Here is a 20,575-nt window from a genome sequence, read left to right as displayed (position 1 = left end):
ATGGTCATGTTGTTCATTTTATTGAGCTCAGTAGTGTCAAGTTATTGCCTTTAACTAAGATATAGTCATGCCTTACTTTATGCTTTAATACAGTTTGCTATTGGTCATTTCCTAAACTACAACAGATGTCAAGCAGCATGGATGATGAAAAATCAAGAAACTGAGGTTCTATTTAAGCTTGGAAATGAGGATCAGTGTCAAGCAGAAAGTTTACAATATTTTCACTTTTACAAAATGGCCAAGGATGTCCTCTTTATGGTAGATATTCCAATGCAAGCTCTCTTGCAGTCCACATTTGTCGGTCAAAGCCTCTGGGATTTTATTCCATGAAATATACCCTTTTACTAAAACTTCTAAACCTCATTCAACTTTAACTCTAGCAGCTCATCCATAGCCTTTCATGATATTTCATCACCATAAAAAGATTTTCTCTTGAATTTATAATTTTAAGAAAACAAAAGCTGGTTTCTATCCAAGCCATTCTTCTAATCCATGGAAAATCATATGGGAGTACAAGTTAAATTTCTGCTATTTGTTCTCCTTTCCTTACCAGGAAGTATTACTCCAGGCAGTGTCAGTTCCAGAATTTCCAGGAAAAAATGATGTCAGTCTATGTTATCAAGTGTGTTCCCCCAAACTCCATGCTCTCAAAAACTATTCCACTGTGCTTCTGTACCATAGGATCCAAGGGATGGCCTTTTTGTGTGAGCACTGCACAAAACAGCCCATACAATCTCTCTGGCTGGTGCTGGCAACCCCACTGATTGGTTCTTTTGGAATCTCCCTTCTCACCCTTGGATAGGATGGTTATTATCAAAAGGAAGAGAAGTAAATGTTGGCAAAGTTGTGGAGAGAAGGGAACCAGAGTACACTGTTGGTGGGAAAGCAAGTTGGGATGACATTTTTGGGTAACAGTATGGAGATTCCTAAAGAAATTGGACTATTGGAACTCATAATGGAGTTTGATAAAGTTGCTGGATCCAAAATCCTCACACAAAAATCAGTAACCTTCGTATACACAGAAAATGCCATGGCTGAGAAAACGTGTAAGATCAGCCCCATTCACAATAGCTATAAAAATTTTAAAAACTTCTGAATAAATTTAGCCAAGGAAGTGAAAGAGCTCCATACTGAAAATTACAAAGCATTAAAGAAAGAAATATAAGAAAACACAAAAATAGAAAAAATCTTCCATGTTTGTGGATTGGAAGAAATAATATCAAAATGTCTATACTATTGAAAGCAATTTACAGATTCAATGCAATTTCAATCAAAATACCAACAACATTATTTCTCAGATCTAGAAAAAAGGAAGCTAAAAATCATATGGAAACACAAGAGACCCCAAATAGCCAAAGCAATCCTAACAACAAAAACAAAACCAAATGCATCACAGTACCAAACTTCAAGACACACTACTGAGAAGTTATTGTCAAAACAGCCTGGAACTGGTGCAAAAATACAAATGTACACCAATGCAACACAATAGAAACCCCAGAGTTGAATACATACATCTACAAACAGCTAATCTTTGACAAAAGAGCTAAAATCAATCCCTAAAGAAAGGACAGTCTCTTCAACAAATAGTAATATGCAAAATTAGATCTCCACATGCAGAAGTATGAAACAAGTCCCCTACCTTACACCTTACGAAAAAATCAGCTCACAGTGGTTCAAGGATCTAAATCTACAAGCTGATACTAAAAAACACTACAGGAAAACATCAATAAGACATTGGCATAGACAAAGACTTATTGGAAAAGACTCCAGAAGCACAAGTAATAAAGACAAAAATAGACAATGGGATTACTTGAAGATAAGAAGCTTCTGCACTGCAAAAGGAACACAACAAAGCAAAGATGCAATGGACAAAATTAGAGAAAATATGTGTAAACTGCTCAATCAATAAAGGATTAATGTCTAAGAACTATAAAGAGCTCAAGAAACTCAAGAACAACAAAGCAATTCATTTAAGAAATGGGCAAAGGGCATGAATAGGCATTTTTCAAAGGATGAAATTCAAATGACCAACAGACACCTAAAAAAATTCACAAGATCATTAGCCATCAGGGAAATGCAAATAAAAACCATAATGAGGTTTCATCTCACCCTAATTAGAATGACTATCATCCAAACATCAAAAAACAGTGAATGCAGGTGAGGATGTAGGGAAAAGGCACTCTATTACACTGTTGGTGAGAATATAAACTAGTACAGCCACTATGAAAGACAGCATGTAGATTCCTCAGATAACTGAAAATGGAACTACCATATGACCGAGCCATCCCACTCCTGGGAATTTACCCAACCAAAATGAAATCAACACATGAAAAAGTTATTTGTACCCTCATGTTTATGGCAGCTCAATTCACACTAGCTGATATGTGATCAATCAAGATATCTATCAACTGATGACTAAGTAAAGAAAAATATGGCATACATATACACTATGAAATACTACTCAGTCATAAAAAAGAATCAAGTCTTATCTTTTGCAACAAAATTGATACAAATGGAAACCATTATGCTTGATGAAATAAACCAGTCTCAAAATGACTAATATCATGTTTTTTCTCACATGTGGTAGTTAATATAAAATACAAAAAATGTATAGGAATGAAATGGACATGTTGAGAAATGACTGTCACTTTTAGCCCTTGTTGACACTCCTGTGATACTGTGGCCTTCCTACTTTTTATTTCTTGAATATTATGATTAGTAGTAATTTAAGTCTGCAAATATAGAGTGGATTAAAATAATGTCTTTGCAAAAACTAATGAAGAGAGGGGAGGGAAGCAGGAGGATAGAGGAGTACAGGGGAGTGAGGAAAGTGTGGTTTTCCTCTTGGAACTATACCTATGGAATGCATGAACTCTGTTCTCCTTTTATCAATAAAAAACTTAAATAAAGATAGAAATGTCCTATGAAGTAGCAATCTCTCCTGAGAGTAACAAAGGAGATGAAGACACCACATTATAAAGATTCTTGTATTCTCACCTTACTGCAGCATAATATTCACAGAATCCAAGATGTGGAAGCAACCAAGTGTCCGCCAACTGATGAACAAATGGAAAAAGAAATGTGCATGAGATATATCTATCACAATATAATTAAAAATATTATAATATATATTTTCAGCCTTAACAAAGGACATCTTTCACTTGCTAAACATGGATGGACCTGGAAGAAATCATGCTAAATGAAATAAACCAGAAATAGAAATAAAAAATATCAGATAATCTTACTTATATGTAGAATCTATAAAAAATGAAAGTAAAACATGCAGAAATAGAGAATAAAACTGATCATTAGTGATCGTTGAAGGGATATGGTAGAAACTGGAACACTTATGGTAAAGGACACAGAGTACCAGATAGGTGGAATGAACAAGTTCAGAGACCTAATGTACACAAGGACTGAATACAGTTTTTCAGATTTTTGTAACAGATGTAGACTTTAGTGGCTCCAGTCACCAAAAAGTAAACAAATGTTACCAATGGAGCTGAACTGTATTTTAATGTGCTTCATGCAGTATCCACTTAACTATTCTCAAGGCTGCTTCAAAGAATGCATAGAGGGGCCTGTGTTGCAGTGCACCATTTTAAGTTGCCACTTGCAAAGCTGGCATCTCATATCAGAATGCTGGTTTGAGTCCTGGCCACACTGCTCCTGCCTCAGCTTCCTGCTGATGCACTTGGGAAGACAGCAAAAAACGGCCCAAGTACTTGGGTCCCTATTGCCCACCTATGAGGGCAGAATGGAGTTACCAGCTCCAGGTTTCAGGCTGTTGTGGCCATTTGGGGCATGAACCAGCAGATCGAACTCTGCTCTCTGCCATTCTGCCTTTCAGATGACTAAATGAGTCTTCAGAAAAGAAGAGTTATGCTAGCAAGTTCAAAAACTATCGAAGGCATAATTGTCTTAAAATACAATGTTTGGGCCGGCGCCGTGGCTTAACAGGCTAATCCTCTGCCTTGCGGTGCCGGCACACCGGGTTCTAGTCCCGGTCAGGGTGCTGGATTCTATCCTGGTTGCCCCTCTTCCAGGCCAGCTCTCTGCTATGGCCCGGGAAGGCAGTGGAGGATGGCCCAAGTGCTTGGGCCCTGCACCCGCATGGGAGACCAGAAGAAGCACCTGGCTCCTGGCTTCAGATCAGCGCGATGCGCTGGCCGCAGCGGCCATTGGAGGGTGAACCAACGGCAAAAAGGAAGACCTTTCTCTCTGTCTCACTATCCACTCTGTCTGTCAAAATATGGCTGGGCCAGGCCAAGGCTAGGAGCCAGGAGCTTCTTCTGAGTCTCCTATATGGATGTGGGGCCCAAGTACTTGGACCATCTTCCACCACTTTCCCGGTCATAAGCAGGGAACTGGATCAGAAGAGGAGCAGCTGGGACATGAACTGGCACCCATATGGGATGCTGGTGCTATATATATAATGTAAATGAGTTCATGAAAAAATGGAATTGAAAGATAAGTTTATTTTGGTGCAAAGTTTTTTCAAATTCATGCATAATCTTTCATGATACACATTTTCCATAAACTTGTTGAAGATTATTTTTCTGTGTATCCACTAATTATGTACACATAGACCTAAAATATATACAATAACATTTATTAAATTCATTTTAAAAATTAGCAATAAATAAGTAAAATAAAAAATAGTGTAGGTGGGGTTTTGGATGTGCATACTTGTGTTCTTGGGAAGCATCATAATACATAAACCCTGGTTTTGTAGTGGGGTCACAGACCGCCTATTGTGACTGAATTCCGAGGGAGATAGAAGGAATATTTTACCTACTATGAGCTCTTGGTATGTATTTTTCACTTGATCATCCATTTATACATTTATACATTTATTGAATTGTACTATTACCAGACATACTTCTGAGCAGTGGTGTTACCTAGTAAGCTATAGAATGGAGTATTGCTCAGGTGTATGCTAGGTGATTATTCCATATATATTCTAGAAAGACACACTTTACCAGATAAAGAATTTGCATGTATTTTCTCCCATGATTTGGCTTGTCTTTTCATTTTTTTTGAAGAGCGTCTTTTCAGGAGTAGAAGTTTTAAATTTTTGATGGAGGAAAATTTATCAGTTTGCTCTTTTATAGATTGTGCTTTCTAAGAAATCATTACTCAGAAAAAAAATCGCAAAGGTTTTTTTTTTTTATGTCTTATTCTAGAAGCTTTATAGTCCAAGGCTTATTTATAGGTTAAACTTCTGATCAATTTTGAGTTAATATTTGTATGTTGTTAGAAGAATTATTTGAAGATTTTTTTTTCTTTTTTCTGGTCAATAGGTATATAGCTATAGCATTTCTTGAAAACATCATCTCTTCAACAAAAAATGTCGCTGCATTGTGGTCAAAATTAGTTGGCTATATTTGTGTAGGCTGACTTCTAGAATGCTATTTTCAACTGATATATTTGCCCATCTACACCAATATCATGTGTTGATCATGACAACTTTATCATGTCTTGATCTAACATTGTTAGTCTTCCAAATTTTATTTCTTTTTAAAAGTTATTTGGCCATTATTGGTCACTTGCATTTCTGTAAGAGTTGTAGAATAATCTCATCAATTTCTACATAAGAGTCTTTTTTTTTTTTTTTTTTTTGACAGGCAGACTGGACAGTGAGAGAGAGAGACAGAGAGAAAGGTCTTCCTTTTCCCTTGGTTCAGTCCCCAGTGGCTCCTGCGGCCTGTGCGCTGCAGCCGGCACACCACACCTATCGGAAGCCAGGAGCCAAGCGCTTCCCCTGGTCTCCCATGTGGGTGCAGGGCCCAAGCACTTGGGCCATCCTCCACTGCCTTCCCGGGCCACAGCAGAGAGCTGGACTTGAAGAGGAGCAACCGGGACAGAATCTGGCGCCCCAACCAGGACTAGAACCCGGGGTGCTGGCACCGCAGGCAGAGGATTAGCCTAGTGAGCCATGGCACCAGCCTACGTAAGAGGCTTCTGTAGACTTTCTTGGTGTTGTGTTGACTCTTTAAATTATTATGGAAGAACTGACATTTTAGCACTATTGAATTATTTGACCTATGAGTACAATATATCATTCGACTTATTTTTATATACTTAATATCTCTTAGTGATATTCAGTACACATAATTTACACATTTGTCAGATTTATACTTAAATATTTTGTGGTTTTCATGCTGTTATAAAACATGATTGTTTATTTTTGATTGTTTGCTGACAGTATTTAGATATGTGTGTAATTTTTGTATGTATTATATCTTGTTTATCTTGTAAACTTGCTAAGTTCATTGTTTAATTCAAATGTTGTATATAAATCTTATCACATCTTGTACAAAGTTGGTCATGTGATTTAAGAGGGAATTTTATCAGAAAGGAAATGGAAGAATAATTCCCTAGTATTTTCTGGATTATGATCTCTCTCTCTGTACATATATATATATATATATATATATATTTCTCTCTCTCTCTATATATATATATATATGTTGCAATACTGCACTATATTCCATAGAATGCACAAGTATTTCATGTTAACCCAAAATTTTAAAATAAATTTATAAAATGAAATTTTTAAAAGAATTGAAATTTAAGAAAGCAAAATATCTGAGATTAAAGGCAAAATAACAAGGAAAAAAATGTAACTGGTAACTTCAATGTTTCAGTGGTTAAACAACTGATGGACTACAAAACTCAAATACTTAGTATAGGAGGGTAAAAGTAATTCAAATACGTAGGTTAAAACTACAGAACCATAGTACATAATATGTATCTGAGAATTTAGAATGTGTGCCTAAAAAAGCTGATTTATGTTGCTATGGTTTACTTACTGATTGAATTCTACAAATACTAGTGAGTACCTACTAGATGCCATGTATCTTACCAGGTTCTATGCTAAGGGCATAGATAAGTCAGGCAACCTCACCTCTTAGAGTTCAGGGTCAGCCCGCGGAGACAAATTCAAACTGCTTTGAATATAGTTTGTTCTCTCTGAAATTCATTTGAAGATTTGATGGTCATTGTGGTGGTGTTAAGAGGTGTGACTTTTAAGAGGTGATTGGTATTGAAGAGCAATGAATGCCTTTCTTGCGATACTGAGTTAGCTTCTACTAGACTGGGGCATTATAAACCAGGCTTCACCCACGTTTCTTTGGTCCCCTCTGCATTTACCCCCTTGCCTTTCTGCTTTCCATCTTTAATTAAAGCAATTTGAGGCCTTCATCAGAAATGCCTACCAGTCTTACGGACATCTGGGCTCTAGAATAATCAGGGAAAAATAAAGTCATGTTCTGTATACAATTTTTTAAAAAGGCAGTTGTAGCTCACTCTGTAATTTGTATACTTTCGATTTCTTTTTCTTATCAGACGTTCAGTATAATATTTAGTAGGAGTGGTTACAATAGACATCAGTGTCTTATTTCTCACCATGTGTTCCAACTCATGACTTCTTTCTTCTTTAGTCGGCTATATTTCCGTTCAGTGTAATTTTTTCACTTTCCACAATACACTTAGCATCTCCAGAAGTTCCATTTGAGCCTATTTATATCCTGTCCCTTTATGGCTCTACTTCAACATTTTAACATATTTTATGCAACTATAGTACTTTTTAATATACTGGTCTGTTATTTTAAAAATTTGTGTCAGTTCTGGGTCAGTTTTCATTGCTTGATTATTCTCCTCCCCAAGAGTTTTATTTTATGGCTTCTTCCTAAGCCTCATATTTTTTGATCCGTGTGAGGCAGTGTGTGTTTTACCTTGCTTCATCTCTGATATTCATGTTCCTGTAAATATCAAGCAGCTCTCTTCTGGGATAGTTACATTGCTTAGAAGCTGTTGGATCCTTTCAGGTATTGTTTTTAAAAATTCTTAGAAGGGACAAAGATGCTGTTCAATCCAAGGTCAATGTTCCCCACTGTTGAGGGGTAACCCTTCTAGGTCTTCTAACCAATGTCTATGAATCATGAAGTTTCTTCCACTTGTGTGGACATCTGGCACTGTTACCTATAATTTCTTGGGTAGTTTCCCAAGTACCTCACTGAAGACTACCTGGAGATTATTTGCAAATCTCCAGAATGAAGTTCTTTCTCTCATTCTCTGACCTTTAAGCTCTCACTGCTTGGACTCCCTGGATTCTTATCTCTGTTTAACTCATGGAGCATACCAGTCTCTCTTGGATTCTCTCTCCAAATGCTGGAATCCTTCCAATGCACGATGCTGGGCATGCCATTCCAGGAGGCCTGATGCTAGGACTGGTTTATTGTCTCCCAGGAATCACTATCATTCTTTACCTACTGTTGGATCTTTAAAAAACCTATTGTTTTATATAATTTGTCAATGTTTTATTTGCTTCAGGCATGAAGTCTGGTTCCTGTTGCTCCATCTTGGCTGGAAGTGGTGGGTACTCTCACAAAATGCTAATCATTCCTTTCGTTTCCATAGGAATCTGGCAAATTTTGTCAGATTCAATGTTCTCCCTTATTCTTATTTAGACGCGTTTGAAATTGCTTTTATTTATTGCCTGCTATCTAGAGATTCTGATTCAGGCACTGCTCAAGGGTAAGTTACATTCCAATTGTTCCTATTAACAAAAGCAAGACCTTACTCCAATTTGTGTTGTGCGTTGTGTGTGTGTATATATATATATATATATATATATACATACATACACACACACACACACACACACACACACATATATATATATATATATATATATATATGGTGAAATCTGTATCAGATGTCCAGCACCAATAATCCACACAGGCTTTGCATCCCTACCTATGGTTGGTTGTGTCCACAGCAACCGAATTAATGCAACCCAACACATAGTGAGTTACTAGAAGAACCAACTAAACTATTAGTTATAGATAACATTTATTTCACTCTTACCATATGCCACTCACAGTTTGAATGGTTTGTGTGGATTAAGTCATTCACTCCCCTACACTAACACTGTAAAACACGCACTACTCCTGCCCTCACTAAGAGACAAGGAGACTGAAGGATAAACAAATCTGTTTTATGTATGCATTTATTATGCATCAAACAAAATTTAGGAGAACATGGAGGGAATATACTTCACTTGTAGTGATAAATACATTGGCTAGAAATAGGGAGAAACACATGAAGATGTGTGTAAATGAGAAAGTAAACAGATGTTGGATGACAGACAAAAATAAGTGGCACAAACAAAAAATTATTAACATTCAGAAAATATGTGGAAACATTCAGAAAATACTTTCTCTCAGAGGCTAAAGGTTTTGCCTGTCAGTGTCTGCCAATAACAGAGAGTCAGTGGAGCTGTGTTTTGGGAATTTTGATCAAGGATTTGGTTAGTCAGGATGAACATGAGAATATCCTGGAAATGATTTGGTGTGGGTTGGCCCAGTGGGAACTGGGAGGAGGATGAAGATTGGTGTGACCCATAGCATAAGCATAATGGAAAAGCCTTGGTAAGGGCTGAAATATCCTAGCTGGCCAACTGTAAGTGAAGAAGAGGCATTGGTGACTGTGGTACTGTTAGCCTGTGAGTGTTGTTGAGTGTTGCATTAGGATGTTAATGCCATTGATGGAAAGTTCAGAAATACTCCATTGACCAGTAAGAGTTATCAGATCAAAGCTTCTTGTAGTTAGCTGATAACTTTTTCTAAACTGATAGTCAGTAATGAACATTTTAAGGCAGCTTCAAAAGACATTTATTTTATAATTTGAGAGGAATTCAGTTACCAGAAAAAGTGTTACTTTACAAAATTAGCACTTGTCAAAAGAGAGAAATAATGAATAACATGACTCACAAGGGAAAACTGTCTAGTATGTTTTCTCTTCTTGTCCCTTTAGAAGTCAGTTTAGGAGGGCAGAGCCAAGAAGGCGGTGTAGCAACAAGCCGTTCTGAGTTGGGGGAAATAGACAGTTAATAAGGAAAGGGGATATGGGCTGGGGGCAGAGTCGCACGAGTTTTGTGTCCAGCAGGGACTGAGCGGGACCACAGAGGGGGCAGAGAGCCACAGTGACACGGCTGTGTCCACACGGTGGACCAGGTGAGACGTGGGGTTGTGGGTCCATGGAGCTGCGTTTAGCAGCGGGTGGGGGAGCTGGGCAAACTGTGCTTGAAATTCCAACTGGGAAGACTAGGGGAAGAGATGGAGAACTCGGGCACCCCTCTGCCCACCCACGTCTCCCCCTCCCACAACCGGACCTGCAGCCAGCAGGGAGAAGTCATATTGTCTGTGTCCATCTCCGGATGTTAACAGAATGCTACCGCATTTGCTTCATGTTTGCATGCCCATCAGTTGTGGGGCCACTTCACCACACACACACACACAAACACACACCCAGAAACAATGACCGCCACATTTCAGAGTAATTCCCCCACCCCCCACACCACACAAGCTGTACAAAAGGGAGGGTTTCTAAACATCGAAATCCCTAGCTCGTTTCACACACCGGAGCCCGGTCCAAGTAGGCGGGGCTTAGCGCACCAGAGCTCTCCTATCTGCCCCATCACCACCCAGAAGCAAGTAAGTCTTCCAGAGGCAGGGCTACGTATTTCCAGTGGCAACGCACAGACACATAGCAAAATATAGCCACAAGCACCAAGACACATATTAAACATAAAAGCAACTGGAAATGCCGAAAAACAGGGGGAAAATTTTAATAAGACTAAGGAAGATAGTATTTAGCCCCAGAATGGAACACTACATCACCTCTTCAATAATAGCAGAAAAAGAAGAGATTGAGGATTGCCAGAAACAGGATTCAGAAAATTGTCAGATTACTTAGAAGCAATCAGAAACAAATTCACTACCTACATGAAAAGTATTCCCAAGAAATTGAGATATTGAAGAGAAATCAAAATGAAATTCTAGATATGAGAAATTCAGTAGAGCAAATAAAAATACAGTGGATAGTTACAAAAGTAGAATAAATGAAACAGAAGAATAAATATCAGAACTAGGAAACAAATTTCTGGAAATAACACAGTCAGACCAAACACAAGAAAAAGATATCATGAAATTGAAAAACATGGTTGGAGATCTGCAAGATTCTATCAAACAATCCACATACTGATCCTAGGAATTCCAGAAGGCATTGAAACTGAGAAAGGATTAGAAGGTCTTCTTAATGAAATAATAGCAGAGAACTTCCGCCTTCTGGAGAAAGAAAGAAATGTCCAAGTACAGGAAGTACATACAACTCCCAACAGATGCGACCAGGAAAGAGCCTCGCCTTGACACATAGTTACAAAACTCTCCTCAGTAACACATAAAGAAAATATCCTAAAATGTGCGAGGAAACCAGATTAAACTCACCCCAGACTTCTCATCACAAACCTTATAGGCAAAGAGAGAATGGCGAGACATACTCCAAGTCCTAAGAGAAAAAAGCTGTCAACTCAGACTACTGTACCTTGAAAAACTATCATTTATGAATGAAGGAGAAATAAGTAGCCAAACAGAAATTGAAAGAATTTGTAAGCACTAGCCCAGCCCCAGGAAACATGCTCAAACGCATGCTACACACAAACACAGAAACAGGAACATCACTGGAAAAGTAGATAATTACCCAGCAAAAGAATAAATGAAATCCAAAGTACGTATACAAAACTATTTACAGAAATATGGCAAGGCAAATCAGTACTTAGTAATAGTAACAATGCGTGTAAATGGTCTCAACTCCCCAGCTAAAAGACAGACTGGCTGAATGGATTAAAAAAGAAAACCCATTTAATTGCTGCCTACAAGAAACACATCTTACCAACAAAGATGGTTGCAGACTGAAAGTGAAAGGAATGAAAAAGATATTCCATGCCAACAGAAACCAAAAAAGAGCTGGTGTAGCCATCCTAATATCAGACAAAATAGACTTTAATACAAAAACTATTAAGAGAGACAAAGAAGGAAACTATAGAACGATCAAAGGATCATTTCAACAGGAAGATGTGACCCTTATAAATGTATACGCACTAAACCACAGGGCACCTGGCTATTTAAAAAAAAATGTTAAAGGATTTAAAGGGAGATATAGATCCAAATATAATAGCGATGGGGAACTTCAATACCCCACTCTCAGTAATGAGACAGATCAATGAAACAGAAAATCAGTAAGGAAACAACAGAGTTAATTGACACCACAGACCAAATAGAACTAGCAGATATCTACAGAACCTTCCACCCTACAGCCAAAGAGTACACATATTTCTCTCCAGTACATGGAACTTTCTCTAAGATTGACCACATGCTAGGCCATAAAGCAAGTTTCAGCAAATTCCAAAAAATTGAAGTATTATCATGTGTCTTCTTGGACCACAACTCAATGAAGCTAGAAATCAACAACTCAAGAATCCCTACATCATATGCAAATACAAGGAGGATGAACAACATGCTACTGAGTCAACATTGGATCATAGAAGTAATCAAAAGAGAAATCAAAAAATTTCTGGAAACAAACTAATATGACAATACAACATACCAAAATTTGTGGGACACAGCAAAAGCAATGTTAAGAGAAAAGTTTATATCAATTGGTGCCTACATCAAGAAACTGGAAAGGCACCAAATAAATGAACTGTCTATTTACCTCAAGGACCTAGAAAAAAAAAACACAGCAAACTAAACCCAAAACCAGTAGAAGGAGAGAAATAATTAAAATTAGAGTAGAAATCAGCAAAAATGAATCCAAAAGCACAATACAAAAGATCAGCAAAATGAAGGTCTGGTTTTTTGAAAAAATAAACAAAATTGACATAAATTGTCCCAACTAACCAAAAAAAGAGAGAGAAGACCCCAATTAATAAAATTAGAGATGAAAAAGGAAATGTAACAACAGACACCACAGAAATAAAAACAAACATCAGAAATTACTACAAAGAACTGTATAGCAACAAACTGTGAAACCTAGAAGAAATGGTTAGATTCCTGAAGACATACAACATATCTAAATTGAGCCATGAAACATAGAAAACCTAAACAGACCCATAACCCAGACAGAAATTGAGTCAGTAATAAAGGCCCTCCTAACAAATAAAAGTCCAGGACCGGATGGATTCACTGCTGAATTCTATCAAACATTTAAAGAAGAACTAACTCCCATTCTTCTCAAGCTATTAAAAAAATGAAAGGGAGAGAATCCTCCCAAATTCCTTCTATGAAGCCAGCAACACCTTAATCACTAAATCTGGAAAAGATGGAACAGAGAAAGAAAACTGTAGACCAATATCCCTGATGAGCACAAATGCAAAAATCTTCAACAATCTTGGCCAATCAAATTAAAAAACACATCAGGAATATCATTCACCCAACCAAGTGGGATTTATCCCTGATATACAGTGATGTTCAACATTCGCAAATTCATCAATGTGATACATCACATTAACAAATCGAAGAACAAAAACCATAAGGTTATCTCAATAGATGCAGAGAAAGTATTTGATAAAATAGAACAGCCTTTCATGATGAAAACTCTATGCAAATTCAGTCTAGAAGGAACATTCCTCAACATAATCAAGGCAATTTATTGCAAACCCATAGCCAACATCCTATTAATGGGGAAAAGCTAGAAGCATTCCTACTGAGATCTGGAACCAGAAGAGGATGCCCACTCTCTCCATTGCTATTCAGTATAGTCTGGGAAGACTTAACCTGAGCCATCAGGCAAGAAAAAGAAATCAAAGGGATTCAGATCAGCAAGGATGAAGTCAAACTATCCTTATTTGCAGATGATATGATTTATATAGGATAAAAAAATCAACACACAAAATACAACAGCCTTTGTATACACAGACTGAGAAAGAACTCCTAAGATCAATCCCATTCACCATAGCTACAAAAAAATTAAATACCTTGGAATAAATTTAAACATGGAGGTCAAAGGTCTCTACAACAAGAATTACAAAACTCTAAAGAATGAAATTGAAGAAGACATAAAAAAGGAAAATACATTCCATGTTCATGGGTCAGAAGAATCAATATCATCAAAATGTCCATTCTTCTGAAAATAATTTGCAGATTCAATGAAATACCATTCAAAATAAAAGAGACTTTCTACTCTGATCTAGAAAAAAAGATGTTGAAATTCATTTGGAAACTCAAGAGACCTCAGATAGCTAAAACTATCTTATACAACAAAAACAAAGCTGAAGAGATCACAATGCCAGACATCAAGACATTCTACAGGTCAGTTATATTCAAAATAGGCTGCTACTGGTACAAAAATAGATGGATAGACCAATAAAACAGATTAGAAACACCAGAAATCAATCCAAACATCTACAACCAAATTATATTTGATCAAGGAGCTAAAACCAATTCCTGGAGCAAGGACAGTCTATTCAACAAATGGGGCTGGGAAAACTGGATTTCCACATGCAGAAATATGAAGTAAGACCCCTACCTTATACCTTAGAGAAAAATCCATTTAAAATGTATTAAAGACCTAAATCTATTACCCAATACCATCAAATTACTAGAGAGCTTCGGGGAAACCCTACAAGAAATTAGCCTAGCCACATAGTTCCTGGAAAAGACTGCAGAAGCACAGGCAATAAAAACCAAGATTAACAAGTGGGATTACATAAAATAGAGAAGCTTCTGTATAGCAAAAGAAAAAAAAAAAAGTCATGAAAGTAAAGAGGCAACCAACAGAATTTGCAAACCATGCAACTGATAAAGGATTAATAACCAGAATATATAAAGTGATCAAAAAACTTAACAACAGCAAGCAACTCAGTCAAGAAGTGGGCAAAGGGGCCGGAGCCGAGGCTCACTAGGCTAATCCTCCTCCTGCGTCACTGGCACACCAGGTTCTGGTCCCAGCTGGGGCGCCGGATTCTGTCCCGGTGACTCCTCTTCCAGTCCAGCTCTCTGCTGTGGCCCAGGAGTGCAGTGGAGGATGGCCCAAGTGCTTGGGCCCTGTGGCTGCATGGGAGACCAGGAGGAGGCACCTGGCTCCTGGTTTAGATCAGCATGGTGCGCCTCGCATTGTGCACCGGCCATAGCGGCCATTGAGGGGTGAACCAGTGGAAGAGGAAGACCTTTCTCTCTGTCTCTGTCTCTCACTGTCCACTCTGCTTGTCAAAAAAAAAAAAAAAAAAAAAAAAAAAAGGCCGGCGCCGCGGCTCACTAGGCTAATCCTCCGCCTTGCGGCGCCGGCACACCGGGTTCTAGTCCCGGTCGGGGCACCGATCCTGTCCCGGTTGCCCCTCTTCCAGGCCAGCTCTCTGCTGTGGCCAGGGAGTGCAGTGGAGGATGGCCCAAGTGCTTGGGCCCTGCACCCCATGGGAGACCAGGAGAAGCACCTGGCTCCTGCCTTCGGATCAGCGCGGTGCGCTGGCCGCAGCGGCCATTGGAGGGTGAACCAACGGCAAAGGAAGACCTTTCTCTCTTTCTCTCTCTCACTGTCCACTCTACCTGTCAAAAAAAAAAAAAAAAAAAAAAGAAGTGGGCAAAAGACTAAACAGATATTTCTCAAAAAAGGATATCCAAATGGCCTACAGAAACATTAAAATGCTCAGGATCACTAGGCATCAGGGAGATGGAAATCAAAACCACAATGAGGTTTCACCTCACCTCAGTTAGAATGCTTTCATATAGAAATCAACAAGCAACACATGCTGGTGAAGATGTGGGGACAAAGATACCCTAATCCACTGTTGGTGGGAATGCAAACTGGTAAAACCACTATGGAAGACAGTTTGGAGGTACCTCAGAAATCTGAATCTAGTCCTACCATATGCCATAGCCATCCCATTCCTTGGAATTTACCCAAATAAAATGAAATCAACAAATAAAAGAGTCATCTGTACCTCCATGTTTATTGCAGCTCAATTCACTATAGCCAAGACATGGAATCAACCCAAAAGCCCATCAATGGAAGACTGGATAAAGAAACTTTGGAATACTCCACAGCAGTTAAAACAAAACAAAACAAAACAAAACAAAACAAAACAAAACAAAACAACATGAAATCCAGTCATTTGCAATGAAATGGATGAATCTGGAAAATATCATACTTAATGAAATAAGCCAGTCCCCCCAAAGGGACAGATACCATTTGTTCTGCCTGATCTGTGGTAACTAACAAAGCACCTAAAAGGTAACCTGCAGAAGTGAAACTGACACTATGAGAAGCAATTACTTGAACAGCCCTTGTCTGGACTGTTGCGGAACAGTTTATTATTTCATTTTACTTATTCTTTAATTCTTTTTTCCTATACTTAATACCATTGGCTGAACTCCTTACTTAACCTAGAATTTTTTTTTTTTAAACAGGCAGAGTGGACAGTGAGAGAGACAGAGAGAAAGGTCTTCCTTTGCCGTTGGTTCACCCTCCAATGGCCGCCGCGGCTGGCGCGCTGCGGCTGGCACACCGCGCTTATCTGATGGCAGGAGCCAGGTGCTTATCCTGGTCTCCCATGGGGTGCAGGGCCCAAGCACTTGGGCCATCCTCCACTGTACTCCCTGGCCACAGCAGAGAGCTGGCCTAGAAGAAGGGCAACTGGGACAGAATCCGGCGCCACGACCGGGACTAGAACCCGGTGTGCCAGCGCTGCAAGGCGGGGGATTAGCCTAGTGAGCCGCGGCGCCGGCCGTTAACCTAGAATTAATCATAGATGTATTAAATCAATTGAAAATAGATCTCAGTTAAAAATAAGAGTGGGAATGAGAGAACAAAGTTCACTGCCCAAGTGGCTGCTATGGTTGGTGTGTTGCGGCCAGCACGTCACGCCGATCCGAAGCCAGGAGCTAGGTGCTTCCTCCTGGTCTCCCATGCAGGTGCAGGGACCAAGGACCTGGGCCATCCTCCACTGCACTCCCGGGCCACAGCAGAGAGCTGGACTGGTAGAGGAGTGACTGGGACAGAACCGGCGCCCCAACTGGGACTAGAATCCGGAGTGCTGGCGCCATAGGGAGGATTAGCCTAGTGAGCCGTGGTGCCGGCCCCTTGCTTTTGAATTTTGAGTTAGTTTCTTGTAAAATGCAGTGTTAAAACTTTTTTTTTGGTCAGCAAAAATAATGTGGTTTAGAGTACTGGCCCAGTAGATAAAATTCTTGGAATTAAATCTGGACCCTAATCCTCCATTGTAAGGTCAGCAGGTTGCTAGCCTATCTTTATTTCAATTTCATTGTCTGTTGAAGTACATTGGAAGGAATTTTATTTAGCAAGTCCAGTGCAGCACCCATGGCTGGACATATTTTACATTGCCTTTATTGACATTGTTTGGTGAAGCAGATACTTATTTCTCATTCTCTTGGGTAAAAGAGAAGTAGGAAGACTAATTATACCTTTTGAAGCTCTATGGATGAAAAGCTAATGTGAGTATGTGTTTATACATGTGAGTTTGTGCTTGTCTGTGATGTGAAAACTGAATAAGTTACACTGAATAGAGTGCTAATACAGAAAGAAGAGATCCTGAGTAATTACAAAGCTCTAATTATCGAATGGGTTTTCTGTAGAGTTAGTGGGATTTTATTACCGGAGTTAGCCAAGCAGGATCAAATTGCCATGTACTGGTGACTTTGTTGAAGAGTCTGAGTATGCACTTAAAAGGTCTGGATTCAGTCCAATTGAATTAAAAGAATCCATGAATTAAATAAACACAGTAATCAACTATCCTAGAATAAAAATCAATCTTTCTGGATATTTTCTCTTTCCACCCATGAAGTCAGAGGTGCAGCCTCCCTACAGAAAGGCTTTCACCCATTCCTCATCTGTGCCAAATTCAGATGTGGATTCCAGCTCTGGAGAGCATCAGGGACCATTTGCCCTGGTGGGCATCCATGATTTTTCTGTCTTTTATGTCTGGTTTTAGCAGAATGACAAACCTAGTGGCTGAGAATTTCTGTGGCTTGGTGATGAAGTAAGGAATTAGTTCCCATTTCCTTGCTCCATCCTCAAATTAACTTCACTGTGAAGGATTAATTGATTTACAATTTTGGTTTAGTTGGGTTATTCAATACATTTGGCAAATATTTCTTAATGCCATTTGCCCATCCAGGAACTCTTGATGTTAGATAGTTGAGTATGTTATCCTGTCCTACAAACTCAACATACATGCACTTCAGACCTATATGTACTAACTACATCTGACCTATTGGAACAGACTTTTGTCATGGTTTATGGGTCATTCACCTGAGTCACAGCTGACACTTTCTATCCATCACTTCACACTCTGTCTTTCGACTTACACTCTCAGAATCATTTTCAAATGACTGTTTATTATCCCACTCAATCTGCAAGTTGATTTACATGTCCCATGTCTGTGGGAAAATGCCATGATATTTTCAATCTGTTCCACTTAACACATTTGTTTCACAGTGGGAAAGCTATAGCAATCATTCTTTCACGATATAAAATTTGCAAAGAAGGGTGATGTTCCTGTGTCAGTCTTTTGAAAGTTGTGGGCTTCACCCTGCTTATCAATGGAACAATGTCAAAATGCAAATTTCAAGGCTATATTATCTCTGTCCTTTTATCTCTTCTTATTGTTTGTAGAATTTTAATTCATACTGTGCAATCATGAACCATAAGTCCATCAGAGGGAAATTAGCTTTTTCAAACAAATATATACACCTCTTTTAGAATTCAACCCACATCAAATACCTTGCTCATATCAGCAGGAAACATAATCATTTGTCATCTTCTCCATCTTTAGTGGTATGGGCTGGAAATATTACCTGGAGAAGAAAACTCAAGGGTCTTGTATTCTTGAGCCTTTAGATGCCAAACTATCAGTCACCACAAATGCATCATTGTTGTTCCTACAACTCTAAGGATGGGATATTTCTAGTACCAGTTTTGCTGATGATGAGTGTGAAGAGTTTCAGATACTTCGTGACTCGCCTGAGGCGTGCCCATTGTGGAATAGTGGATTAAATGCCTTCTAGGCTTGGGTACATCCCATGTCGCAGTGCCTGGGATGGAGTCCTATCTCCATTTCCTAAAAAGTTTCGTGCTAATATGAATGCTGGGAAACAGCAGATGATGGCTCAAGTACTTGGATTTCTGAATCCTATGTGGGAGACCCAGATGGAGTTCCTGGCTCCTAACTTCAGCCTTGCCTAGCTCTGGCTTATGCTGGCATTTGGAGAGTGAACCAGTGGATGGAAAGTCTCTCTGTCATTCTGCCTTCCAAATAAACAAAAATATGAACATAAAAACTTTGAGCTCATGTCTTCCATTCAGATTCATGATCCTTCTGAAGTAACAAAAATAAGAGTCCATTGATGTGTTCCAGATAAGAAATACTATTGCCAAAGGAGTATTTCTTAATAACCCTACTTCTTAACCTGTATTTTTCCCATTTATATTCACCACCTACATAATCTCTGCTTTGTTTTTTTTTCTTTCATTACTTGGAAGTGGTCATTAAAAATAATAGTAACAATAGCTACAACAGAAAGCTATAATACAATTAGAATCTTAAACCCCAATATAAACAGGATTCATACAAGTACGTATCTGGAGAGGTGAGCATTTCATTAAATGTGATTTCAGATGTAAACAAAGTTCATCTGATATTGCATGATTACAATTTAACTTTATGCCTTTATCAAAATTAAAATGAAGCTCTCCTTGTAGTTGGTGAATTTATAAGGGACACATGTTCTATTCCTACATTTACATGAATGTGGAAAGAATCTTTGAAGAGGCTAAAAGGACAAAAGCAAAGAAAAAACGGTCATTTGAAGACTAAGGCCATTTGTATAGCAGCTCAGATGGGAAGATAATCAAAGCGGCTACCAGAGAACTCAAGATGCATGCCACTTATGGCAGCCTTGCTGCAAGCAGAATGGAAATGAGCTGATAACTTTGTAATGAACAATGCATATCCATGGCTCTAAGACACCATTAGTTTAATGAGAACTTTTCATAAAATGATGTGTCACAATTTCTTAAATGTTAAGATGTGTATTTTAAGGTGGGAGGTGTTCTACATATAACACTGTGTCTTAAAAAGGGTTGTAGGTGACAGTGTGAAATTCAGGCTAAATTACATTCTCCCATCTTTTATAATAAGTTTATAAATACTTAACTTCTCTATTGAATCAGCCTCTCATTTAAAATATCTAAAATGGCTTCTACTTTTGTTTCCTAAAACCTGGCCAATTCAGCCTTTGGCACCAGGAATGCTATCCAGTAGTAGTGAGGCATTGCTTTCCACGGGAAACACTATACAGGAAGTCCATGGCAAAAGATGACTAATGAGTTGTGGTCACCTGGAATGAAGTGACTACTAAAGGAAATATTAGTGAACTAAGTGGCCATTGCAGGAGATCATTAGTGTAGGGATGTTGACTGCCATTGCTACTGGATGGGTCAGTGACTTTTTACCAAACTGATGAACCTCAAGAAAGAAAATGTGGTCTATTTCAAATTATTGACTCAAGAACTATTGACCATACTATTATCTCTTATCTCTGCAGATGTAGAAGCAGCTACAGCTAGAAATCAGGCACATGTTGAGTGTAATTTATACTCTTCAAGATTTTATACTTGGAACATGCTTAATGCATTGAATAGAAATGATTAAAGCTCTGGGAAATAAAATGAATGGAGGAACAGTGGTGAAACTCCAGTGAACATATGTAGTTTG

The sequence above is a fragment of the Lepus europaeus genome, chromosome 15 (genome assembly GCF_033115175.1).
Source record: "Lepus europaeus isolate LE1 chromosome 15, mLepTim1.pri, whole genome shotgun sequence".
Lineage (NCBI taxonomy): Eukaryota > Metazoa > Chordata > Mammalia > Lagomorpha > Leporidae > Lepus > Lepus europaeus.
This window is presented reverse-complemented; position numbering follows the sequence as displayed.